Source organism: Paramisgurnus dabryanus, chromosome 11, assembly GCF_030506205.2.
Source record: "Paramisgurnus dabryanus chromosome 11, PD_genome_1.1, whole genome shotgun sequence".
In the NCBI taxonomy this organism is placed as follows: Eukaryota; Metazoa; Chordata; class Actinopteri; order Cypriniformes; family Cobitidae; genus Paramisgurnus; species Paramisgurnus dabryanus.
Genome location: NC_133347.1, coordinates 25,347,663 through 25,361,179, shown reverse-complemented (window position 1 = coordinate 25,361,179; position 13,517 = coordinate 25,347,663). Strand labels below are relative to the sequence as shown.

Here is a 13,517-nt window from a genome sequence, read left to right as displayed (position 1 = left end):
ATATCTGACGTCGCAGGACTGTAGTTGGCGGCGCAATGATTCATTACACTTCATCATAGCTGACAGTGCATATAGAATGAACATGAAAAATCTAAACGGGACAACATACCTTTGTTTAAAAATTGTACGCAAGTCATAATCCATCCGGTCTCATGTTTGTAAATTATCTTCACCAAGCAATCGCAGTATGACATCAACTTGCATTTGTAGTCCACAAAGGTAATAAATCTAAGAAATGATCATATATTCTTAGATGTTTACATCGGCTTCATGGAAGAGAACGATCCGCGATTGTTGTTTCCACTAAAATATTCACACTGCGGTGTACACCCGTGTTAAAACTCCATAGTATGTGTGAGCTCGCTTTTAGTTTTAGTTTCAGTCTCTCCGTATCCGAACAAAAAATCCACTCGCTCTGTGTCCGTCCGACAAAACAATCCACGTAGCCTACTCCGTTTTCTGAATAAATATCTTCCTTTAATCCTGTGTATCATTTAAATCCAACAGAAAACAAACAATATATGACCAAAGAGCGCAGTCCCTGTGGCAAGCTTCACAAGCTGTGTTCCAATTCAAGTGCTGCACCCTACTAAGCATGCAATAAAAGGTGAGCACTTGCCCATTCAAGGCGCTCAGAAGTTCGCGAAGAGAACTGAAATGAGACGGTCTAACCTTCGGAGGAACCATAATTTGCCTCATCTGCTGCACACGCATCGTGCCTGTCAGCAGGACACAGCGGAGACGTTTCTAACTTATTAAAATAAATATGAAATCAGAAAAATTATAATTTATTTTAGAAAATTTGACATGTTGACACAATTGTCTCCAAATTTTTAAAGAGACACTACACAATTTTAACACATTTTATATTTTTGTAAACATGCAGAATATTTGTCTAAATGGTCTAAATGATATACATAAATAAACTAAGTTTAAATATTAAGATAATTTCTAACAAAAATATTCAAAGGTTGAATCTAAAGCAAAATAGGCTCCTACAGTATGTGATATATTAGAGTCTTATGTGTAAAATAGCCCATCCATATCATTTTACTGTTTGACTGTTCAGTACTGTTCATATTTACATTTAAAAAGCAGACATAAAAGTAACTTAAAAGTTACTTTTCTAAGTAACTAATTACTTTTGATATACAGTAACCGGTAGAGTAATTCAGTTACTTTTAAAAGAAGTAATTAGTAACTGTAACTAATTACTAATTTTTTAGTAACTTGCCCAACACTGGTGACTATTGACATGTAGATGTGTTCAGTCCAGGACTCTTATTAATCATGTGAAGTTAGGGAAAGATCGGACATTGCATAATCAGTGTAAACATGTCACTTCCTGTTGTCAGCTGGTGGCGCTATAACCATAAGTGACTATTGACATGTAGATGTGTTCAGTCCAGGACTCTTATTAATCATGTGAAGTTTGGGACAGATCAGACATTGCATAATCAGTGTAAACATGTCACTTCCTGTTGTCAGCTGGTGGCGCTATAACCATAAGTGACTATTGACATGTAGATGTGTTCAGTCCAGGACTCTTATTAATCATGTGAAGTTAGGGAAAGATCGGACATTGCATAATCAGTGTAAACATGTCACTTCCTGTTGCCAGCTGGTGGCGCTATAACCATAAGTGACTATTGACATGTAGATGTGTTCACTCCAGGACTCTTATTAATCATGTGAAGTTTGGGACAGATCAGACATTGGATAATCATTGTAAACATGTCACTTCCTGTTGCCAGCTGGTGGCGCTATAACCATAAGTGACTAATGACTAGGGTTGGGTACCGAAACGCGGTGCCATTATGGCACCGAAGCCTATATGGGCGGTACCTACCGGACCGAATCAGAACACAGATTTCGGTGCCTCATTTCGGTGCCTCTTAATGCATGAACGGTTGACTGAAGTATTTTGCTCTCTGTAGCGCAAAAAGCATAAATCACACAAGCACAGCACACTCGCTAGTTAAATTATACTGCACTCATATGGTGTAAATAATTTCCTCACTTACAAAATTCACGTGAATGGGAAAGTTGGAAAGATTTGATAATACAGAGGATTCAAGTTTGATTTCTTCGCTTATGTGAGTTTGTTCATATTTTACATTATTGTAGTTTTATATTGGTTTCCATTTTTTTTAATCATTCATTTGTTTTGAAAAATCTAAGGATCTTAGATGTATTTATGTTATAGGGCGGATAAAATGTTTTCCGTCTATTCGTTTTTGTTAAACGTTTGGTTTAATATAAGCGAGTCATTTTACATTTTTATTGTTGTTCTGTTTTAATAAAAAAAAAGAACAAATAAGAATTCGTAGTAATGAAAATTATGTCAATTAAATCTTTCATTTATTTGTGTTTTAACGCAGATACCATCCCTCGAATTCGTTTTATTAATAAACAAGCAATAAAAGGAAGTTTGTCATTGGAGCTATTTTATTGGAGTTGAGTTTTTCGTTAAGAGTAATAATGAACAAACATTTTAAAAATTTATTTTATTAATAAATGGAAATATTAAATAATCTAATGTTAAAGATTAAATAGCCAACTTTTAAACTTCTTTGCCAAATATATTTTCATTTAAAATATGCGCTGTGTTTAATAAGTTTAAAATGTGAAAAAATCCTCATCTGCACATCCCTAATAAAACAAATCGAACAAATGTTGTATGAATATATGTCCAGGTTATTTTTATATTCTGACTTAAAAGAACAAAATTTTGGAAAATGAGATCCTCAGAGGAGCGCGTGAATGCCGCAATTGATCTGACGGCAGCTTATTTTATATTTTATATGGTTTATAAAAAAAGGGAATATCCCGCACATTATTAACTTGCAAAAAGCATAATTTTGCAACTTAATAGTGTGCGGGATATTCCCTTTTTTTATAAATGTTTGGTGGACTTCATTGTCTCTTCATCCAATGCACCTAACCGGAAATAACAGGTGTGCGACATTATTTTTCTATTAAATATTTTATATGGTAACATTCCTTCAGAGAATTTGCTAAAACGTATTACCTTCACTAATGTTTTTATAAGTACTTCGGCTGATATTGGCCTGAGATGGCCCGCGGCAGTCACGAGTGTCAAGTTAATCGGAGACAAGCAGAAAGCGTCAAAACGTGAATGGTTTTACAAGCCGAAAAGAAAATATTTTGGGTGAATTCCAAATGCCGTTTTGCGCCATTGAAGGGGACTTCACAAAGAGGATTTCGCATGAGCAGTCAATCCAAATAAAGAGAAAAAGACGCTGTATTTTATTGCTCTATTTGCCAAGTGTGTTTAATTAGCCACACTATGAGACACACAATTGCGCAACTTTCTCTAGAGTTCTCTAGCAGCCGCGCAGGCCTTAACCAATCATTGAACAGATTATTAACAACCAATCTTAGAACATTTTTCTGAGCTCAAAGTGGAGTGTTGAGAAGATTTTATTTAATTCACAAATCAAAAATTTCATAAAAAAGAAATCAAGAATGCAGGTCTTAAAAGATGATGGTGCTTTAGGCAAATCATTAATAAACAAATGACAAACAGAGAAGAATTTTCATTGTGTTTTATGCTGTACTTTCATCTACCATCTTTCTGTGACTCTTTTTTTAAAAGTACCGCTTTAGGCACCGTTTAGGCACCGGAACCGTTTAAAAAGTATCGATTTGGCACCGGTATCGAAAAAAACCCAAACAATACCCATCCCTACTAATGACATGTAGATGTGTTCACTCCAGGACTCTTATTAATCATGTGAAGTTTGGGACAGATCAGACATTGGATAATCATTGTAAACATGTCACTTCCTGTTGCCAGCTGGTGGCGCTATAACCATAAGTGACTATTGACATGTAGATGTGTTCAGTCCAGGACTCTTATTAATCATGTGAAGTTTGGGACAGATCAGACATTGGATAATCATTGTAAACATGTCACTTCCTGTTGCCAGCTGGTGGCGCTATAACCATAAGTGACTATTGACATGTAGATGTGTTCAGGTCATGACTCTTAGCAATCATGTGAAGTTTGGGACAGATCGGACATTGCATAATCAGTGTAAACATGTCACTTCCTGTTGCCAGCTGGTGGCGCTATAACCATAAGTGACTATTGACATGTAGATGTGTTCAGGTCATGACTCTTAGCAATCATGTGAAGTTTGGGACAGATCGGACATTGCATAATCAGTGTAAACATGTCACTTCCTGTTGCCAGCTGGTGGCGCTATAACCATAAGTGACTATTGACATGTAGATGTGTTCAGGTCATGACTCTTAGCAATCATGTGAAGTTTGGGACAGATCGGACACTGTATGCCTGAGTTCCAGCAACCTGTTTCATAGCGAAACATCAAACTTTGGCTGGCCGAAACAGACACAAATTTTAATATAGAATCAAATCCTTTGCAATTTAGCATCACAAAGGCCTTAAGATGACACTCGCCAAATATGATGATGATCCGACGAAAACTGTAGGAGGAGTTAGTTAAAGTATGACTGCTGGAAATGAGAAAAACTGAGCCAAAATCTGAGAAATAATTCAAAATAGCTGACTTCCTGTTTGGTTTAGGGTGTTGCTCCAAGAGACTTTTTTGTAGGGCTTGTAATAATACATGAGCATACCGAAATTCGTACATGTAAGTTAAACACAGTCCAAGGGCTGCTTCATTCAATATTTGAAAGTGGCGCTAAAACATTATCCTTCAGGTTGCCAGCTGGTGGCGCTATGGCTATAAATGAAAATTGTTATGTAGATGTGTTCAGGTCAGGACTCTTAGCAATCATGTGAAATTTGGGACAGATCGGACACTGTATGCATGAGTTCCAGCAACTTCCTGTTTCATTGGAAAACATCAAACTTTGTCGGGCCAGAACCGACACAAATTTTTACGTAGAGTCAAATCCTTCGCAATTTAGCATCACAAAGGCCTTAAGATGACACTCACCAAATATGAAGATGATCCGACGAAAACTGTAGGAGGAGTTAGTTAAAGTATGACGCCTGGAAATGACAAAAACTGCGCCCAAATCACAAAAATAACTCAGAATAGCTGACTTCCTGTTTGGTTTACGGCTTCGCTCCAAGAGACTTTTTTGTAGGTCTTGTCATGCTACAGACGCGTACCGAATTTCGTAATTGTACGTCAAACACAGTCCGAGGGCTGCTTCGTTGAAATTTGTAGATGGCGCTATAGAGCCATTTTCTCACGCCTAATTCTAAAGCATACACCACATGTAAATTTTCATCACTCTTGACATCTGTGCAAAATTTCATGAGTTTTCGAGTATGTTTAGGCCCTCTAAAGTCCCGCTGAAGTCGGAGAAAAAGAAAAAAAATAATAATAACTCCTTGAAGAACAATAGGGTCCTCACACCCCGGTGTGCTCGGGCCCTAATAAACCACATACAATACCATACAATAGATGACAAAACACAGCATTCTGACACAGCAGCGCACAGCCTCTGCATGGGTTGTACCCTGTGAGGGAGTTCTCCCCTCCCATAGAGCTGGTTGGGTCCATAGCCCATCTTTTCCAAAACTTTTCTCAGTTAGGCTACTGTGCTGGGCCTACCGATAGCTGGGCCGGCCCTACCGTAACAGTACGCGTTAGGGAGGATGGGTGGGAGGAAGAGGCCCGGAGGGGCTAAAAAGGCATTGGAGGAGGATGCTGCCAAATGTTCCAAGCTTAAAGATTTATTTTCAAGAGGACAAACACAAGTGGCAACAGGTAAAGAGAGATAGGCCTATGATTAGCATTAGCAACGTAATTATTCGGCTAATACTATTGTCAACCTATTCAAAAGCAAAATATAAATTTAATTAAAAGCATTTTGTGTATCAACCAATACATGACGATTCACAGCCTTTGCAAATATTATGTAATTTAATATTGATAACAAAATTTAAAGGAGCATTTCAGCCGTAGAAGTGCGTCATATTTGAAGTCGAAATGTAACATACATTTCGAATTTGGTGCCTATTTGACCGAGAAAAGGGGTGTTTGTAGTCTCACTCCCTCAACAAAGATATTAGACTTCCTGCTTTAAATGATGCAAAATGATGATTTTTACATCATTGAAAGAAGGAAGTGCAACACTGAAATCTGTATTTCTCCTGTCTCAGCGGCAACTGAGGAAATTATGCATGACCATTCAAAAACATGACTGGGGTTCTAACTATACAAAGCTTAATGCAAATGGGTGAAGTGTCCCTTAAAGCTTGATCTGTGTATGCAGTAAAATTACTTTGTATTATTATTACATTTTTATTACTAATTTTTTAATTAAGTATGGTCTCAAAAACCTCAATTTAAAGACCTTGATTCATAAACTGATCCCCTTCAAGGTGATTGGGGGAAACTTGCACAGACATCGCCTAGGCCAAAATGGAAGATAAATATGTTGCTGAAGTATCTTAGACATGTGCCATTGTCCCATAGCTATTCTAGAATATTTACAGAATATTACAGTCCTTACAGCAATGTTAATTTTGACACCCGATTTTGTATCAGTTTAGTCTAAATCCAATTTAGTTTTAGTCATATTTTAGTCATCTGAACTATTTTTATTCTAGTTTTAGTCAACTAAATATCATGAAGCACACTGCACACTGAATGTCAGTATCAGTTTTTTCAAATTTTCATTAAAGCTCTCATGGCCAATGAGGAACAAAATTCAATGAACGAGAAATATGAGGTAATGCATATTAAAAGCAAAAGTTGTTCACTTGAAAGATGAATAAAAACACATGTAGTATGTAAAACCACTAATGCATTCCTCTTTATGGTACATGCATAATTTATTTAATGTAAGGAGAGTGAACTTGTACACTTATTATCTGTATGTCAATCAATCTTAAAATGTACCATCTTACTCAGCGTACAGGTGTAATGTGGTCCCGTTTGCGACTGCCCGTGAGCACATGGGCATCTGCATTTTGGACTGGTTGAAGTCTATGAACAGACGAGGCGGGCAACCCGTGATACAGCGAAATGAAGTATTCAAGCCGTGAGGAAATAAAAACATGAATTACTATCTCAAAACTCTTCCTACTTGGGAAGGGTAAACTTTCGCTAATCTACGGAGGTGGTAGAGGCTGGAACTGATGACAGTTTTAATTTGTTTGTTCAATTTTAAACCACTGTCCAAAATAAAACCCAGATCTTTTGCAAAAAAAAAGATAAGGGGTGAGAGTTTTTATGGTTGGCCCAAACATGACAGAGTCAATAATTAAAAATAAATTTCTAGAACAAAACAAATTTTTGGCAATAATTTCAGAGAGATATTTAGTCTTCTTGACAGCCTTTTGAACATTGTGCAAGGTTTTTTTTTAGCATTCCATGAAATACTTGTAGTCCATCCTTCTTCCACTTATGCTCACATTGGCGACATTGCTGTCTAAGCACCAGGATCTCACCGCTCATCCAAGGTTCGGATTTGCGTTTTATTTTAAGAAGTTTATGGGGTGCAATAACATCTTAGATATTACAACATCTGTTACTGAAAGAGTGCATCTGATCTTCAGCATTCAAATTGTGAAAATTAGCATCTTATGTAAGTGGTTGGTATTCCTCCAGATACAATTAAGAAAATTTGATAGAACAATAAGCTGTTAGGGTACAAGGCCAACATGCTATAGTACAGCACAGGTTTATAATCAGAAAAAAATATTGCTGAAGGCAACATCCAGAGTTGATAAGCCATAAGTCAATATCAAATTTAATGTATGACCAAGAGTGAGTGGGCTTAAATCCCCCAGTTTTATCCAGGAGTCAGTCACAAAGAAATCCAAGTAATTTGAAACAATAAAAATAATTGTTTCAGAGATTCCAGTTGAACTTGACCTGATCTGCGAAATGAACGCTGATTACCAGGGTCCGCCTTCCTTCGATTTGATGGCTCTAGTGAATGCTACGAAACCTTTATCTGCAATGATTTTATTGTTTCAAATGACTTGGATTTCTTCTTTGAATTATGTTGGAAATAGCAGGCTGGTAATTTTTGCAAGTCTGGCTGACTACACATACTAGAATCCCACGATCGCTGTACCATCCATAATCTCCATTCCAGTTCTGGTGTGTAATAGTGGCAGAACGGGAAGGGCAGCGCTAAAGCCAACTCGTGGCGACACCTGCCCTTTTACCGCACCACCTTCTGCATCGTCTTCCTGAGACATTGAAGATTTACCAGCGCAGGTATCCAGAGAGGGATCATATCATGAACATCTGACTTTTTCCATGTTTAAGTGCTTTAATTGGGTCTCAAGTGCTTGTATCAACCTATCAAATGTGAAAAAGAACAACCCAGTAACTTTGTTTTGGTAAACCATTCTCTGCAAGCAAATATATCTCCCCTTGTGATGTCAGAAGGGGATAATACCGCCCCTTAATCTGCACTATCCAACCACGGCACTGTCATTTAGTGCAGAGATCAGCTCATTTGCATTTTAAAGGACACTCCCAAAACAGCACATTTTTGCTTACACCTCCAAAGTGGCTATTTTAACATGTTATAATAAATTATCTATATGGGATTTTGAGCTAAAACTTTACATGCATACTCTGGGAACACCAAAGATTTATTTGACATCTTAGAAAGTCTTGGACTGACATTTTTACACTTGCTAAGTGTGTCCCATTAGGTAAATAATTCTACATGCACGCATGGGATCCTCAAGTGATCAAGTGCAAAGACTGCAAGTGTGGGTATTTGGATGCAGCCTGGGGCTGTAACAGGTACAGTAAATTAAAAAATATATTAGGAGCACATAAAGCATGAAGGTCTGTGCCCCATAGTGGCTTGTATTCATGAAGTGGGATTTGTGATTTGCAGTACAGTATAATGTCTTTTTTTTTCAAAGTGTGTACACACTCAAAAACATAAATTTTTCAGTACACACATGTAAATCAAACTGACATCCATACAAACACACACACACATGCGCACGCACACACACACGCGCACGCACACACACACATGCACACACACACACACACACACACACACACACACACACACACACACACACACACACACACACACACACACACACACACACACACACACACACACACACACACACACACACACACACACACACATGCACACACCTTGCAAAGACACGGGCTCATAAACACGCCCACACATAAACAGACTGGATGCACACACACAGACACAAGCGCGATTTGTTGCTGCTCATGTGACCTTAGATATAAACTTACTCATACACACCTAGATGTTTAATTATGGATTGTGTATAAAAACGTTTGGATGTTAAAACAAAAAAAATTAAGATCGAATAGGTTTTGTCATAAAAGTCACATGACCGTTTCATTTTAAAACCCGCATGTTTAAATCAGAGGCGTTCTAAAACTAGAAATGCTGACAGAATTGCATTTGTTGTATAATAAACACATAGAGGTTGGGATCCACAACGGACACAAAACCAGGAAATGGGGTCAAAATGTCTTAAACATAAAAAGGTTCTTAACGCCATAAGAGCGCATCAGCGTACGTTCTCTGGCAACGGTGACTCGCGCATTCATGTGTTTTAATCAGAGACTTGATTAAAGAATTCCCTAAATCTAAAAATAACCCTTATTTTGTCAGAGCGGCCAGAATTACATTTTATTGTGTAATAAACACATATTCCCAGTTGGTTTTAAGATGTCATTAATTTAAAACAAACCCCAGAAGATGATTTGATAATGTCTTTAATCGTTTAAAAAAAGTTTCTTAACGGTGTATATGAACACGCATCCGCGTATGTTCTTTATTGTAAACGCTGGAACACAATCTAATGGCGTGATCAGTATTGTGCATGAAAAGATTAAGATTTTATTTATATTAAAATAAATACCCTTTAGTCTAAAGACTATGGTATTGATGGGACCCCGGTGATTTTGACACCGTTCATCGCTATACACATACTGAATATTTCATTAAATAATTTGTTACAACCAAATGCTTTATTTTTGTCAGTGTGCTATTACATTTTTACCACTACAGTTTTAAAAAGACCCTAGTTTACAACCCGCCACCTGCTGTGAACAGCCATCATCATCTCCCACACACTGTTATAAGACCAGCATCAGAAACAGAAAAATATCTGATCAGAAAAATATAGCTTATAGTTAAATAGATAATAACAGATTTAAGTTTAACCAGTTACAACTAAAATATTTTATTCTTGCGTGACTTTAAAGAAGTCTATTGACAAAACAAACGTATATATCATACTATATTTGTCATACACGCAGTCAATTGACCTAAATCTAAAATAATACTTTATTTTTGTCAGAGCAGACAATATAAGACTCTTTGTATAATATACACATATTCACACATGTTTTAAGAAGCGTTTAATTAAAAATAAACCCCTAAAATGAGTTGAAGACGTCTTAAAAACATTTTAAAAAGTTTATTAACGTCAGATATAAGTTCTCTGTCACCATCGGTGCATGTCTTAATAAAAGCCTTGGTTAAAGAATCCCCTAAATCTAAAATAAACCCCCTATTTTGCCATAGTGGACAGAATTACATTTATTAAGGTTATTTTAAAACGGCATATATGAACACTCACCCGGCGCTTTGTCAGGCACCGCCGAATCTTTAATACGCGTGAAACTATAGAGTATGTTATGAAAAGATTCACGGAATTCCTGAACCGTTTAAAAATTTATTTAGTTTATACTATCGTCTAAAGATTGTAGTAATGGCTCAGGTCATTGCTTAAACTATACCCGTATACGGAATATTTAATTAAATAACTTGTGATGTTACAAACAAAAGTTTTAGTCATAGCATTGTTTACTTTTTTGACCCCCGTAATGGGGAATTATTTTACCCACGTTGGGTTTTAGAAATCTTTACTCGCTTTACAACACGCACCCCTGTGAAAGAATGCATGGCTTGTGAGACAGTAGGGAGGAAGGGTGAGAGCTGACATCGAATGCCAAAACAGGAGCTGTCACACACGAGCCGTCATTAAACATAACAGCATACGCTTGACATAAAACACACGCAGTCAATTGACCAAAAATCTAAAATAATAATTTATTTTTGTCAGAGCAGACAATATAAGACTCATTGTATAATATACACATTTTCATACATGTTTTAAGAAGCCTTTAATTAAAAATAAACCCTAAAATGAGGTGAAAACGTCTTAAACAAGCTCTGTGGACAAATCAAACACATGTATCCAGTATCCGAAATGTTTTAAATCCAATTTGCCACAAAATGTTTAAAATGTCCCCAGACAAATCCAAAAAGTCTCTGATTTTTCTCTTTTTTAAAGATACGTACAAAGCATTGTGGTCTGTATCCTAACCTGTAAACAGATAAAAACAAGTTATTAGGACAAATATCTAAATAAAACAATTAAAACTTTTTTCTTATACAATATAAACATACCGTGGAGATCCTCTATATATTTTGCAACAGTACACACAACGTTCGCTTTGCCGCTGATATCCAAACCTTTAAAACAGATAACACATGTTATTAGAAAATATTAAAACAAACCAGGTTGTTTAAATCTATTGTAACAGGATTAAATAAATACACACCGGACAACACGATCCAATCGACGTCTCTTTGTTCCAAGATTTCCTTGTTACGCTGCTGGTGGTTCTAGTCACGGTCTGACTTTTTTGTTCATTCCACTCTTCTCCGCGATTTACCAGGAATAGTTAATACCAGTTTAGACAATTTCGCTGCAATACCAGAGATCGAATTTTTAGTTTTTAAATAAATCAGACAAAATACTGGAACGAACACAGCGAAACACATACATACCAATAGACTTGAGTATAACAGCTCTGCTCCATCCAAACTGATGCCGGAGATCTCTTGTCGCTCCCCAATAAAAGTTCGGTCATAAACTTTCAAAGATTACATCACCCGACCCCCACACAAACACACACTGACATAATATCCACATCAGAAAACTTTGTGTCTGAACAGAAAATAGACTAGTTCGATAGAACATATTGGCTTTAAGTTTAACCAGCTACATCTAATTATGTGTATACTGTATATATATATATATATACACGCCCGCCGACAGGGGGGGACAAACGGGTCTGTTGTCCCGGGCCCAGGGTGGGGGGGGGCCCAGAGTGGGGGCCCAGAACTGGAACCTATGGAATAATTGATAAAAAATAAAGAAAATATTTGATTTGAAGTTCAGTACGCTCAAAATGTCCGGTCAGAATCAGGACAAGTCCGGTGCTCAGAAAATAAAAGAAAAGAAGAAAATATAGGCCTTATAGAGGAAAATTGAATTCCTAATTATCCCCATTAGGAATCTGTGACCGCAGATATAGTCACTGCATCGCGTGTGTTTAGAAGTCTGTGCTGTTTGCTGTGAGGTTTTTATGAGAGAAAGCACAAACTATTTAATATTTAATATGTAAAACTTGAATTTGAAATAAAACTTTCCGCGGAGAAGATAATGAATTCGCTATCGTCTCTATTGCTAAGTGACGCGACAATTATTTATTATTTCAAATCCGTTTACAAGATAAATATACATGGTGTTGTTAAACAGATGAAATTATCTTGATATAGGCTACATTCATTATGAGAAGCCTTTTCTTTTTACTGTTACACTGTAGACAGTAATATATGTAATTTATATAAAACTCTATGGTCGTGACAGCACATTGTTCATTATCTGTTGGTTCATGTTGGTCCAGTTTAATTCAGGTTTAATAAAATGTAATTATAAAATATTTTATTGTTTTATAATATTCACAGCGCACATTCTCTCAGATAGTTTTAAAACATTTTTAATTATTCTGCAAAATTCCGCATAGATTTTGCAAAAGAAATCCGCAGAAATAGCAAAAAATAACTCCTTACACAGATTCCTTACACAGCTGTACTACTCTTGCAGCAATTAAAGCAGTTCAGATTTATTTTAAATGGCAAAATAGTTATATTTCTTTTTTTATTTACATTTTAGAGTATTTTTGTTTGTTCCAACAAGCGGTTCGCAGCCGACAGCAAGTTGACGACATGTTTGATGCATTGAACTCTCAAATCAACACTTCACTTGTCTATAATAACAACTATATAAAATATATTTTTTTCAGCATATCACAATGTTAGTTTAAACATTTATTATCAACACACACTATTTTTAAAAAGCGGAGGCAGATTGCTCTGCTGCTCGCAGCTGCAACGGGTGCAGAAATAAAAAAATGAAAAGGGCTATAGCTACAAAACGAAACGAAATAAACATGATACGAATAAACATGCAACCTGCCTTATCTTACAACTTCGCTATGCATTAATATATGTGTTATAGATTATGTCTTGGATGCTGTTTGCATAGATTATGCGCAGTATCCAAGGTTTTAATCTAGTCCTCCATTAATATTTTTTCCCGGTACGGTGAAGGTCCTGCTGTATACGCAACAGCTGCATTGTAAATGTGTGGCTGGCTGTGCTTATAGCGGACTCGTGCTATAGGTTAAAAGTCTTACTACGTTTGTTTTGCAATCATC

At 36.5% G+C, this 13,517-nt stretch overlaps 1 protein-coding gene across 2 annotated transcripts in view; it reads right to left on the bottom strand.

The window, feature by feature from the left end:
* Nucleotides 1-10,623: 10,623 nt before the first annotated feature.
* Nucleotides 10,624-13,517, bottom strand: part of LOC135729749 (uncharacterized) — a 39,066-nt gene continuing 36,172 nt past the window's right edge. The window contains exons 7-10 of one of the 2 annotated variants that reach the window (XR_010525745.2): nucleotides 11,803-11,929; nucleotides 11,574-11,720; nucleotides 11,419-11,484; nucleotides 10,625-11,335 (exon numbers count right to left, since the gene is read on the bottom strand). The gene's annotated coding sequence lies outside the window, so the exon portion shown is untranslated. Of the gene's footprint in view, nucleotides 11,336-11,418; nucleotides 11,485-11,573; nucleotides 11,930-13,517 lie in introns of both variants that reach the window. The other variant, XR_010525744.2, reaches the window with a different exon arrangement.